Below are 15,437 nucleotides of genomic sequence, written 5' to 3' on the forward strand. Positions count from 1 at the left end.
AATGTTTTTATCATCTGTTTTGAATATATACAACAAGCTTTTTATTATTATCTATATCTATACTATATATAATACATCAAATAAGGGCAAATTAAGACACTCATTTTTAAGTAAATTACAATTTTTAATGCCTAAGGTACACCTTATACAGCATGTAAGAGAGGGACAAACTTGTCTATTTGAAAATATGTCTTGAAATAGTTACAACATTGTCCCCTCAACTTTTGGAAATTGAAGAAATAGTTACTACTTTGGACCTTTAACTTTGGCTATGTATTCATTTGAATTTTAATTGTAAATAACTTCCCACCAACAATTTTCTGACGGCCATAACTTTTTCATACGTTATTATTTTTTATAAAAAATTGCACCATAAAAATGAGCATTTTATTGTCTTTAATTTGTGTATGGTATTGCTATAATTTTTCAAATAAAAAAATTTAACATATTACATATGGGTGTTCATAATTCGGTTTTAAAGGTTTCTAAGTTATACCGTGAGTCAAACCAGTGGTTCGATTTTTTGTTATTGAGAACCAAAACTGAACCATAGAAACTTTAAACTGAATCGTTACTAATGGTTTGGTTTCACGCATTGAGCTTCAATAATAAGTTTATCATCTGGTCCGGTTTTATATGGCCAATTTTCTGTATAAACCATAAACCAAACTGTTTGCTATGGTTTGAACATTTGGAAACCAACTGACCAAAAGTGATGATTGGTTCAAATGTTTTTAAGGTCTTAAACGAACCTTAAGCATCCACAAATGTTACACGATTACTATGATTTTTGTTCCTCGCCGCATCGCGCGGGCACCCGTCTAGTCATGTTAATAATTGTGGCTTACTTTTGTAAAATTATAAAATTGTTTGTTATATTTGAAACTTGTTTGGTAATGTATCTTGGAATATCTTTCTATTTTAATTTTAACAAATGGGTGTTACACCAACACCATTCATCTTACAGAACTCAATTTTTTCACAAAATAGTTAATGATGGTTCTTTCACACCAACATGGCAACATCTTCTTCCAACTTAATGACTCCATTGATTTCAATAATTAAGAACACGATATGAACGTTGTGAGAAATTTTAGTAGCGTGGATATGGAGTTTGAAGCTTGAGCGCGGGAATAGTTACACTTTGTGAATGTATGAAAGTTGGCTTTTATATGATACATGGAGTCTGAAATGATCATTTTTGGAGGTGATATAATGGAATATGTTTTCATTTGTTAGCAGCTACCACTTTGTGAAAATGTTGTTATGATAAGGTCATGAAATGCACTTAACGTGAAAATTATCGGACTGTGTGGTGATGGTTTTTAGGGTGGTCATGGTCGCTTGGTGATGCAGTCAATGGGAGAAGAAACCAATCTTCTTTTTTTTTTTTATGTTCTTTAGTAAAACAAATGAAAAGTGGCTATCAAAATATGTAACATTATATGGTGTTGTAAGTGCATACAGAAAAAATGTTACAATGTGACAAATAGTTAACATCAAATCATTAGTTTTTTGTACACGTATCAACTAACTGTGTAGTTAACTTTATGAAGACCTCTAGTAAAATGAAACTTGTGTTTAGATAGAACTCATCAACATAATTAGAAAAAATCTCCAAACTCTTGCAAATCAAAAACGTCAAGTTTATTTGTCAATAATTTTATATTTTAAGTATAAACATGCACTTTTAAGACCGTTTAATACAAAATTAATTTAAGCAGACAACTAAACTACGATGATCATATAAGCACCTATGCATCCATTACTTTTAAAAGAAGTGAACGTTTAACCCTTAAACAATCACATAGGTGTTGTTTGTTTTTTCAAAAGTAAAATGTCTATAGTCTGCGGATCACATCTGCAGACAGCTGTAGCAAAAGAGGTGGGCCAAACCTCTGCATTTTGCAAAAAGAAGTATGTTTATTTTTTAACGTCTGCAGACTGCTAAAATCAAACATAAAATTTTAAATTAGCTAAATTCAATATCGAAATTTAAATAATAGTCAAATAACACTAAAATAATATTTATAAAACTACAATAAATTTTTTTAAATCACTTGTTTAATTTGTACTTTGCATAAACAATGTTATTTGATAGCTGTTATACTTAAAACAATGTTGAAGGTGAATCGTGAAAGTTGAGAACAATTCTTCTTCTTTATCTATTATTTCTTTTGCTAACATATAAAAATATACAACAAAGATGAAAATACAAAGAAAACTTGCTCTAGGGTGAAATATTATATTCAAAAAGATTATTAGATGTCAACAAAACCCAAGCCCAATTCATCATATTTTAAAGCCTAAATGTTCAACCCTATAATTATAAGTTCATTATTGTCAATTTTCATAACATTATTTCTCTAGTAGAAACATACATGACCATCTTATCTTACTAATATATTAAAGCAACTAGTTTTTATCCTCCGTATTACATGGGTTGTTTTATATTATTTATTCTAATATTTATTTATTTTTTGATTTTATATTTTTTTATTGTATGAAAGTTAATAATATATTTATGGTTTGGTGATAAATTATTTCACAAATAAATGAGATGTTATAACCCGATTTAAAACTATATGGTTTTGATTAGACCCAAGACCCGTTTATTTCTTTTACTATAAAATTGGTTTTTTAATTATAAATAGTATTTATGAAAGTTAATAATATACTTATATTTAAAAGCAATATGGTTTTGATAAGACCCAAGACCCGTTTATTTCTTTTACTATAAAATTGGTTTTTTAGTTATAAATAATATTTATGAAAGTTAATAATATACTTATGGTTTGATGAGACCCAAAACCCATTTATTTTTTTTACTATAAAATTGGTTTTTTAATTTAAATAATATATATATTTTTTAAAAAATAAATAAAAAGATATTTGTGATTCAAGTCTCTTCTCAACATCCTCTTCAAACTAATCGATTTTAAAATTTCAAACACATCTATCTGTGATTCAAGTCTCTTCTCAACATCACCATCACTATCTTCAACGTCTTCAATCTTTGGTTGTGTTTATGTTGAGGGAGTTCTATATTGGTTATTCAAATTGATTCTTCAGCATACTATTGCTTACAGATATTATATGTGTATTTTAAGTAAATATATTTTTTCAGCATAATATTACATCAATATCAAACTGATTTGGGTCTCATTATGCACAAAATTAATAAAGTTGTCGTTTCTCATTGCAACATATTGCAGTCATAATGATATAATGATGGATCTATTGATAAGTAAACACATCTTGTTCATGTGAATTTGAATACTTTACTCATGTGTGTTTATGTTATTATGATATGATTATAATGATTTAGTGTATTTCAAAACTTTAAAAAGTAATGACAAGTTCACCCTCTTTACATTGACAATTACCATATATTAACAATTTTTAATTCAAGGTTTTACTTGATATGATGCAATCTATGGGAATTAAGCATATTTGTACTAAAAGATTTACTAGAGTTTTCTCACAAAAAATATTAAATATATAGGAATCCACACAAATGTTCCGGCACCTGATGTGGAACCAATCCCCGGGGTTGTTTCAATCGATTTTGTATTTATATGATGGTACCTTAGTTTGTTTGTTTTTTTTTTCATTTTGGTTGCTTTTGTATTATGATTTATTTGGGCTTGATTGGGTGGGAAATTGGTTTTTGTGAGTTTTGATGTCATTATTGTTTTAAAGATTAGTTACAACAGTCTATACAACTAAAGATTAATTTTGAAATAAGTTGTTAGAAGCGGGCGTCAATAGGTTAGAAAAAATAGGGAGAAAACCTGACAAAGCTTTCACAAATGATATCGAGCCAAAACTGGTTTCTTTTTAAAGGAGTTCACAATGGTTCAGGTCAATACAAACGGGTCTAAAGCTATTATAATTAGAATAAGTTTGGATCCCACGGCTGCGCCACTGATACACTCAAGCTGCTGCTGGATGTAAGTACTTTTTTTCTTTGTTCTTCTAGGTTTTTATTTTATTTTGACGTTTAGACACCTAATCGTTGATTTATTTATGTTTACGGAAGGGTCTTGGATTGATTCATGATGTTCACAAGAGATGGGTTTTTTTTATGTGTCTTCTGTCTCTTCCTTGCAGATCTACTACTCTTTGACTTTTCTTGTGGTCAACTGTGTAATTTCTTTTATTTAAATATATGTGAATATTTAGTGTACGCTAAACCATTTTTTTTATTGATATATATTTGGTATTCCTTAAGGAAAAGTAAAACTGATATAATTCGTATGATAATAATTGTTTTGGTCAAAAATCAACTAAGGATAATGTAACCAAATTTGTAATTGTGGGACTTGGTGTTTGTGATTGTATATGTAATATGTCGATGAAGACAGAGATTTATACGAGGGAAAACTCTTGATCTTTAGAGGATCACCGGCATAAAAACCTCGGGTGATGATAAATCGTATATCACCAATTTATTAATCAAAAATCGGGTTACAAATGGTGGAGATTATGATCAATGATTACAAGATTGCTAAGTGTGTGTGAACTGCTAGGGAGAGTTCTAAGTAGTGTTAATAAACGTGAAGTGTCGACCTAATTGATCATAAGCTCAATATAAACAAGAAAATAACAAATAACAAAGTATCCTATTGATCCGCCACATTCCCACTATCTTCATCCACGCCTTTTGACCATGTGTTGAACAAGTCCAATAGCAAGATATCAGGTAGACTAGGTCGTATAGCTGTTATACCTATCAAATGTTAACCTACACATAGGAAACAATCGTTAGTAATACCAATTACTGAGGATCCTTGATCCTGATATAACTCTGGAATTCTTCAGAAGGATAATTGATCCAGACACGTCTTCAAGAATAACATATCCTCAGTACTTGATTATTTTGTGACCTAACAATTGCCCCCAATTTGGCAGTTGGCGATAAGATTACAGTTGTCAAATTGTAATCAAAATTCAAACTCCCTGCAAATATCAGATGAAAAGACGCAAATAAGGGTTAAAGTTAAAAATAATTAGCAAACTAAGGATCAAAGATAAAACCCGGTTTCCTTCATATTCTCTACATTCCAGAACCTTCTCATATGCAAACCTCCATAGATCAGGTAATCCTTTCTCCCTTCTTTCTTTATTTTGCATTCCTTGTCATCCGATGTCAATCGATAGTCGTTTCTCGAATTCGTCCATCCTTGTTCCCTTCTGGCACCATATTCAGACCGTATCTCTACCCCAAGCGACGTATCATCAAAAGTATGGGTTTGCTTTCCATCTTGTCCTTTCTTACTTGGTTATTCGTATCCATTCCCAGACTTTACCTGTTTTGGTCAAAAGTCTGTTAATGATCCAATAACCAAATCTGTTGTGTGAGGTTTAGTGCTAAGGTAACAAAAGTGAATATATGAACGATATATGGATGAACATCGTGATTTGTTGCGAGGAAAAAACCTTTAATCTTATTCGGATTAAAGGAAAAAAAACCCCGGGTGATGACAACTTGTCTATCACCAATTTATTAATATCAAAAAAGGGTTACAATGGGTGGAGTATATGATCAATGAATACAAAAATGGCTATGTGTGTGCGAATACAGAGAACTACGAGCTAGAGTATACAACTGTGAGCTAATGAGTGCGTATGTGACCAACTGACCTAGCATTGATCATAACTTGATATGTAAAGAAAAGAAAATTTCAACTAACAACTAATCCCTATTAATCCGCCATTTCTCCACTCTCTTCCTTCGTGCCTTTTGACCACGTGCTATAGAAGTCCAGTAGCGAAATAGGTGGTGGACTAAGTCCTTGAGCCGTTGTATTTGATAAATATCAATCTTCACGTGTAGAAAAATCGTTGAAAATATCAATCTCTGAGGATCCTTGATTCTGACATAACCCTGTAGTTCTTCATATGGATAGATGATCCAGCCTTTTCATCAAGAATAACGTATCTTTAATAGTTAATTATTTGTGACTCAACAATTACCCCCAATTTGGCAGTTGTTGATAATTTTACAGCCGTCCACTTGCATTCAAAATTCAAAACAGCTGTCAAATTGATGATACGAATAGACATAATTAGGGATTAGATAAAAAATAATTAAACAATATAGGGACTAAATGTAAATAATCAATTCCCTTCTTATTCGCTTTGTTCCTGAAGTTTCTCATATTTCCTTCATCCTAATCTAGGTAATCCTCTATCTCCCTTTCTCTCTTTCATATTCTGATGTCAATCGATAGTGGTTTTTCACATTCTTCTAACCAAATGGCCGTAGATATGAAAAGTCAAGGTTTAATCCAAAACCCTTCGTCAGAAGTTTGCAAATTTACGGACCCTGAGATCGACCAAATAGCACCCTCTTTTCCTCCTAACACCGTGTTTAAACCTTATGATTCTTCGATCCCAAGTGACATATCCTTAAAGGTGTGGGCTTGTTTCCCGGCTTGTTCTTTCTTACTCAGTTACTCGTATCCCTTCACGGAGTTTACCCAGATGTTCTTTACCCTGACTGACATTAGCTACATCCAGGCTATGCCGATGATATGGCGAACTCTATGGACCCTTGAAGAGATAATAGCTGACCACGATCTTGAGTTTGGACTCTCTGAACTATCTTTTATCTACTCCCTATATAACCACGGTTCCACTCGCTATCTGCTTAAATCCAAACCTCACCAACCGATTCCGCTCGACAAAGTCACACAAAACGATTCTCATTGGAAGAATCAGTTTTTCTTTGTTAGACGTGACTCTATTCCAAACGGAAATATCCTTCCTACTAAATGGATTAGGCGAGGTAGGATTTCTGTTTTTTTTTCATTGTTGCTCATTGATTTAGGTCGGAATGTTGATTTACTTCTTTCTTTTGTGCAATCGAGAATTTTGCGCGTCTTGCTAAGCTTCCGGGAACCAAAGAGAGAGTAGCTGCATTCCTTGCATTGAGCCCAGCTGTCCGATCTTTCAAGATCACGATCCCTGATTTTGATTCAGAAGTTGAACAGTCAGGCATCTCACCTCAAAGTAATATGCCAAGTAAGTATAGTCAATAAGATTACTATATTAATTTCATAAATGAAAACTTATCTGTTTTGTTATGTGTTGTAGCTGTTGGAATACCGTATGCCCGAGACACATAATTAGGTTAATGTGGCTAGCTGTGTTTGATCCAAGTCGGGTCATACCAATAACGAGTTAGACACACACCAATTATGTATTTGTTAAGATAAGATCTATAAGACAAATACAGAACACGACGCATTCAGAAAATCGGGTTTCTGAATACTTACTTGAAAGTGTTAAATAAATTAATTGGTTAATTTATTTATTCAAATAATTATTATTGGAATGATTATTTAAATATGTGTTCTTTTATAAAATAGTTTATAAAAGATGGGGTGTTTATATATATTTTATAAAGTATAAAATAAATAAAATAAAAAAAAAATAAATAAATAAATAAATAATAATTATTGGGGCCGGTTTTAGGGTGGGCCCCACACCCCAATGTCTTGGTCAAATTTTGTCATGTATTTGGTGGAAGTTGAGTAAACATTACTTGACTAAAAACTAACATCATGGATGAAAAGATTTGAAAAAGGTTGAGTGTGAATATATAGATATTCTTTCAAGTAACAAGATATACTTTCAAGTAACAAAAGAACAATAACTCTTTCCCTTTCTTTGTTCTTGTTTTTCGGCCAAGATCAAAAGAAGAGGCTCGGGTCTCGGTTATTCGTGTTCAAGCTCCCTAACATAGCTCGGTGTGTGTTGGAGGCTCGGGGTATATTCTGTTTGAGGATTTTCCCTTTGAAAGTCTAGCATTAACATCATCATCATCTTCTTCAACATCAACTACACTCTTAAAAGGTTAAGAATGTAAGTGTTTATGGCTTTGATAGTTTAGTTTTCCCGTATCATTTGATCCTTGCTTCGGGTTTCTAATATATAGATTATTGGTAATCTTATAACATGAATAAATTAGGTTGTTCATGTACACATTTCCTATAAACTTGTAATATATATACATATATATACACATGGATACATATGTTTAGTTTGTTTATATCACGCTTCCGCCTTAATTGTGACTAGTTAAATGGTTAACTAAGTTTAAAATATCCATAGAAACCCAACAAATGGCATCAAGAGCCGGGATACGGGAAACTAAGCTTCGGGTTTTCGGTTTTATATTTTCCCCTTGAAAGATTTTATACGAAAATTAACATGCATGAATTTTGTATTTAATCTTGTTTTTTTTTTTTGGCTTTGTTCAAAAAAAAAAATAATAATAATAATAAAACCGAATATATGGGCCGAAGCCCAATTCGGATGATATTGGGCCGAAGCCCACTTCATTAGGTTAATGGGTTAACCGAGAAGAAAAAAAGGAGGGGAGAAAGTGAAATGGGCCGAAGCCCATTTTGGTTAAATGGGCCGAATCCCATGAGACCTTTCATTGGGCCGAAGCCCATGTGTTTTGGACATGTGGGCCGAAGCTCATAATCAAGTTATTGGGTCAAGCCCAAAATGGGTTGGGCTAGGCTCGATAAAGTCAAGGGGTTTTGAAACGGGATCCTAAAACATAACGGGTTATGTTTATTAATTATTAAAACTAGACCGAGCCGTAGACCAAAATGGATGTTTATTTGTGGTTGATAATTGTAATTAATTATTCAAGTTTCGGTTTGTAATAATTAATTAGGGGCAGTTTTGTAATTATTTATTCATATGGGTATGTAATAAATAGATTATTTGTAATATCTTTATTTTATAGAAAAAATGTATTAGGACATTTGTTTTGTAAATTTAAAGAAGATTGCAAAATTGGAAGTTTGGGCCTTATTGGGCCGGGTATGGTGATAATGGGTCTCACAAGCCCATTAAGGGGATTCAAGCCCAAAAGGACCTAAGCCCACCTATTGAGCCCAAATGGAAGCTTATGGAAGCTAAGGCCCAAGTTCAAGCCCAATGGATCACAACGGGGTTGAAGAAGATGCTCGAAGCATTTGGATGCGGGATCGAGTGGGAGCTACAACATCCATGTGTCATGTGTCCCTTAGGATCGGACCTAAGACACACACTTGTTTTGGCTAACAAGTGTGGTCTAACTTAGTGGCTCGTGTCTAGTATAATTGTGTATGCTTGTTAATTGATTGTTTGATTATGTGGTTGCTAGATATTAGGATATCAACTTCGTCACATAGAATTAATTAACAAAGCATAAAACGGGTTCTAATGATTATCGGTAATTACGTGACACATAGTTTAATAAAATGGATTTATTAACTAGCCGTCTCACGCCCATAATAAAATGGTTTTATTATAAATTAGAATTTTGAAAATGGTTTCAAAATATCATGTTACTAAATGCATGTTAGAACATGATTTAAAGTTTTACAACTAGAATTATTAAAACTAAAAATCCCTTTTAAAATTAAGGATAATAAGTCAAACACCATCCTTTTGTATAACGCTTAACATATTAGTAAGCTTTTAGTGGGAAAAAGGTCACCTAACCGCGTAGAGAAAATTAATATGTTGAGGTAATATTGGCATATAAATGGGAAAAAGGTCACCTAACCGTTTGTATGTTGATATTACAAGTTGATACAAGTAGGACGACTTAAATTAGAACCATGTGAAGAGGGTCACCCAAGCATGGGGTCTAATAAGTGTTGATGGGATAAACATGCCGACACGAAATATGATTTCGAACCGGTCCTATAAACTCTAGAAGTTGCAAAAGGGTTTGCAATTGTTATGAATAACTACCTTGATAAACCGACAATGGGAAAAAGGTCACCTAACCGGAGTCGGGTTTATCGTTGGATTCTAGATTTTAATTATTAATTATATTTGGTATATATAAAAGGGTATTAATAATTAAAAAGGTAAAACACTAAAATGAACTTAATTAAAATTCTGCAGATGGCCGCACACGTCGACGACAACATAATCCCTAACGTCCAAAATGTAGCTCTCCGATCTATTCTCGCTAAAGACCGTCTTAACCACAATAACTTTTCGGATTGGTTCCGAAATTTAAGGATTGTTCTAAAACAAGAAAAATTATATCATGTTTTGGAAACACCTATCCCCAACGAACCGGAAGAGGGAAGTGAGGTCGAATATATGAATTGGGTCCAACACACGGAAGATTCCATTCAAGTGTCATACCTCATGTTGGCGACTATGGTTCCCGAAATCCAAAAGGATTTCGAAAACCATAATGCGTACGACATGATTACTCAACTTAAGGAAATGTTCCTTAAGCAATCAAGAGTTGAAAGGTTCGAAACGGTTCGAGCCTTGCATGCATGTAGAATGGATGATAATCAACCAGTTTCAACTTATGTACTTAAGATGAAAAGTTACATTGATCGCCTCGCCAAGCTCAATTGTCCCATCTCAAAAGAGTTAGCAATGGATTTGATCCTTAACTCCCTGTCAAAAAGGTTCGACACTTTTGTGTTAAATTATAACATGAATGGGTGGGACAAAAACATTGGAGAACTTCACTCAATGCTTAAAACAGCCGAGGCGAGCATGGGTAAAAGGGTTTTACCCGTGTTTGCGATCAATGAAGGTAAATCCAAGAATCGATCTCAACCCAATTCTAAGGCTAAGGTAGCAAAAAGAAAGGGTCCTCCTGTGCATCTTAAGGGTAAGGGCAAATCACCGGTTATGGCAAAGAAACAAAAGGTTGTGGAACCGAGGGGTCATAAGGATGATCCTTGTTTTGGTTGTGGGGAGACCGGACATTGGAAACGCAATTGCCCGGTCTACCTAAAAGAGCTAAGAGACAAGAGGAATGCGGGGCATGCCTCGGGTAATGTCTTTATGATTAATATTGAGCTAAATCTTATTTCTTCTAACACATGGGTATTGGATACCGGATGTGGAACTCATATTTGCAATTGGTTGCAGGGGTTCAAAAGGAATGAAGACTTAAAGAAGGGCGAAGTGAGTCTTTTCATGGGCAACGGTGCAAGGGTGCATGTGGTTGCTAGAGGAGACTTCACTTTATCGCTTCCAAGTGGTTTGGAAGTTGTTTTGAGAAATGTTTTGTATGCTCCTAGTTTGACTAGGAACATTATTTCGGTGCACCTTCTTAGACAATGTAACTTTGACTTTAAATTTGTAAAATCAGAAATGCATGTATCATCTAATGGTATCTTTTATTTTAAAGCTGCACCAAACAACGGTATTTATGAATTGGTTCATGACAATACCTCAAATAGCTCATTATATCAAACTTCCACTAAAAGACTCAAAAAGGATTTGAGTGATTCCTACATTTGGCATTGTCGTCTTGGACACATAAACAAGAATCGTGTAAATACTCTCCAAAAGAATGGTCTTTTGAAAACAAATGAGTTAGGTTCGTTTGATGAGTGTGAATCTTGTATTCAAGGCAAGATGACCAAAGAACCTTTTAAAGGTACAAATGAGAGGGCTAAGGACTTGTTAGGTATCATACATACGGATGTATGCGGACCTCTCAAGCCCACTAGTAGGAATAGTGAAAGGTACTTCATTACCTTTACCGACGATTTTAGTCGATATGGGTATGTGTATCTAATGAAACACAAATATGAAGCCTTTGAAATGTTCAAGGAATTTCAAAATGAAGTACAAAATCAGCTCGACCGAACAATCAAGGTACTCCGCTCCGATAGAGGAGGCGAATACCTAAGTGATGCTTTTCAATGTCATCTTAGAGATTGTGGAATTATTTCACAGTTCACTCCTCCTGGAACTCCTCAACATAACGGAGTATCCGAGAGGAGGAATAGAACACTGTTGGACATGGTTCGATCAATGATGGCACGAAGCTCACTACCGCCATCATTTTGGGGATATGCGCTACTTACAGCGGCTCGTATTTTGAATATGGCCCCGACCAAAAAGGTGGATCGAATACCCTATGAAGTGTGGCATGGAAAGGTTCCATCCTTTTCATATTTAAGGGTATGGGGATGCATAGTTTATGTTAAACGTGACACCCCAAATAAGCTTGAGGCTCGATCCATCAGGTGTATCTTCATAGGATACCCAAAGGATGATATAGGATATATATTCTATGATCCTAGTGAACAAAAAGTGTTTATTTCACGCAAAGGATACTTCTTAGAAACTAAGTTCCTTATGGAAGGACCTAGTGAAAAGAGAGTGGAACTTGAAGAGGTTCAAGAATCACTGGATGATACACAGTTGGTCGATACTAGTTTTCAACACGAGGATGTTGAAGGTGATCAAATGGTTGATCATACACACGTTGCTCGCAGATCTAGTAGGATTAGTCGACCTCCCAAGAAATATGGATTTCTCGTGGATGATTGCTACTTGGTCGATTCGGATGAACCGATCTCCTACAAAGATGCTATGTCACAACCTGATTGTGACAAGTGGCTTGAAGCCATGAGCGCCGAGATGCAATCCATGCACGATAACCAAGTTTGGGAATTGGTTAATCGTCCACTTAACTCCAAAATGGTTGGATGTAAGTGGGTCTTCAAGAAGAAGACCGATATGCATGGAAATTTAGATACTTACAAAGCACGACTTGTAGCAAAAGGTTTCACGCAAACTCAAGGGATTGATTATGATGAAACCTTCTCGCCGGTCGCGATGCTTAAGTCGATCAGGATATTATTTGCCATTGCAGCTCATTTTGATTATGAGATATGGCAAATGGATGTCAAGACCGCTTTTCTTAATGGATATCTTGAGGAAGATGTCCATATGGTTCAGCCTGAAGGTTTTGTCGATCCATCTAATCCTGATAAAGTATGTAAGTTAAGGAAATCAATCTACGGGTTGAAACAAGCATCACGGATGTGGAATCATCATTTTAATGAAGAAATCAAAGCGTTTGGTTTCGTCCAAAACGGTGATGAGGCGTGTGTGTATAAATGGGCTAGTGGGAGTATAATCATGTTCCTTATTTTGTATGTCGATGATATACTTTTATTTGGAAATGATATACCAAGTATGGAGAGCGTTAAAGCGTGGTTAAGTAGTCGTTTCTCAATTAAGGATCTTGGAGAAGCGACATATATCTTGGGAATAAAGGTCTATAGGGATAGACAAAGGAAATTGATCGGACTCAATCAAAGTGCGTACATTGATAAAATCCTGAAAAGGTTCAGGATGGAAAACTCTAAGAAAGGTTTGGTACCTATTCCTAGAGGAACCGTGTTAAGCTCATCCCAAAGTCCTAGCTCTAAGGAAGAGCAGGATAGGATGAAGCATGTTCCATATGCTTCGGCAATAGGATCTATTATGTATGCAATGATGTGCACCAGACCGGACGTCTCGTATGCTTTAAGCATAACGAGTAGATACCAGCACAACCCAGGTGACAGTCATTGGATGGCTGTCAAGAATATATTAAAATACCTTAGAAGGACTAAGGATATGTTTTTAATATATGGGTCATGTGAGGAGGAACTCGTCGTAAAGGGTTACGTGGATGCGAGTTTCCAAACTGACCGAGATGATTCTCGGTCACAGTCGGGATATGTCTTCATTTTGAATGGAGGCGCTGTCTCTTGGAAGAGTTCGAAGCAGGATGTTGTCGCGTTATCCACTACAGAATCTGAGTACATCGCCGCTTCAATGGCAGCCCAAGAGGCTGCATGGATGAAAAAGTTCATCATGGATCTAGGGATTATCTCTACCATTCAGGAGCCCCTAGAGATATTCTGTGACAATGAGGGTGCTATTGCACAGATCAAGGAGCCTCGTGCTCATCAGAAAACGAGGCACATTGAGCGCAGATTCAACTACATAAGGGATGAAGTTGAAAAGGGAAAGATATGTATTCATAAAGTTCATACCGATCAAAATATTGCGGACCCACTCACGAAGCTCCTCGATAGGCCAAAGCATGAGGGTCATGTTTGTGCATTAGGACTTCGGTATTCTAGTGAGTAGATTTAATCTGTGTTTAGTGTTTGTATAAGAACAAATGTAATGGGTATCTCATGATAATTAATTATGTTTTAATTTTTCAATGAGTTATGTTCTATATTTGCATGTTTAATCCATGAATGACTTATGTTGTTCTAAACGTCCGTAGTCGATCATGCTTATGGGAACAAGTATGAAGGTAAGACTATTATGAACCCGGATTGGTTGATATTCATGTGATGAATATAGGGCATAGGTTTGCCACCAAGGTTCATAGATATTTGTGGGATACAAATATTGGACATGATCCGCTCTCAAGGATCACTGCATAGAGTTAGTGCAACTGATCATAAGTAATCCTTGAGTAAAGGCGAGTATCATTGTGTCTTTTGACCTGAGATGCATATTGGATCTGGTTTTTCATCAAGTCTGATAACTTGACTCTCTTCTTTGTTATTTCGGTAACACGATGACGTGTAATAAAGAGCTCAGATATCATATGAGATGTCAACGAGGATGTATGCAGTCAAGATGGGATTTGTTCCTCTTATGTGTTGAGAGTTTAGATGTCTAAGGCCTGTTAAGTTAAATCATTGAGAGAATGATCACTCTGTGTCTCTTCGATTTGACAGGACATCTAGTAACAAAGGGATGTAATGATAAGACTTACCTATATCATATCAAGTATGGACTTGAAGGGGATGATGTTATTGAATGGCACTTAGTCAAACACACTAGGGGTGGTGACCTGTTGTTAGGCGGTATTCACCATTAGCATTAACTTCTTATGAGTCACGTGCAAGTGGGAGATTGTTGGAATACCGTATGCCCGAGACACATAATTAGGTTAATGTGGCTAGCTGTGTTTGATCCAAGTCGGGTCATACCCAATAACGAGTTAGACACACACCAATTATGTATTTGTTAAGATAAGATCTATAAGACAAATACAGAACACGACGCATTCAGAAAATCGGGTTTCTGAATACTTACTTGAAAGTGTTAAATAAATTAATTGGTTAATTTATTTATTCAAATAATTATTATTGGAATGATTATTTAAATATGTGTTCTTTTATAAAATAGTTTATAAAAGATGGGGTGTTTATATATATTTTATAAAGTATAAAATAAATAAAATAAAAAAAAAATAAATAAATAAATAAATAATAATTATTGGGGCCGGTTTTAGGGTGGGCCCCACACCCCAATGTCTTGGTCAAATTTTGTCATGTATTTGGTGGAAGTTGAGTAAACATTACTTGACTAAAAACTAACATCATGGATGAAAAGATTTGAAAAAGGTTGAGTGTGAATATATAGATATTCTTTCAAGTAACAAGATATACTTTCAAGTAACAAAAGAACAATAACTCTTTCCCTTTCTTTGTTCTTGTTTTTCGGCCAAGATCAAAAGAAGAGGCTCGGGTCTCGGTTATTCGTGTTCAAGCTCCCTAACATAGCTCGGTGTGTGTTGGAGGCTCGGGGTATATTCTGTTTGAGGATTTTCCCTTTGAAAGTCTAGC

The sequence above is a fragment of the Bidens hawaiensis genome, unplaced genomic scaffold (assembly GCF_021521415.1).
Source record: "Bidens hawaiensis isolate Kalapana, Puna unplaced genomic scaffold, B.hawaiensis_p1.1 tig00031255_1, whole genome shotgun sequence".
Lineage (NCBI taxonomy): Eukaryota > Viridiplantae > Streptophyta > Magnoliopsida > Asterales > Asteraceae > Bidens > Bidens hawaiensis.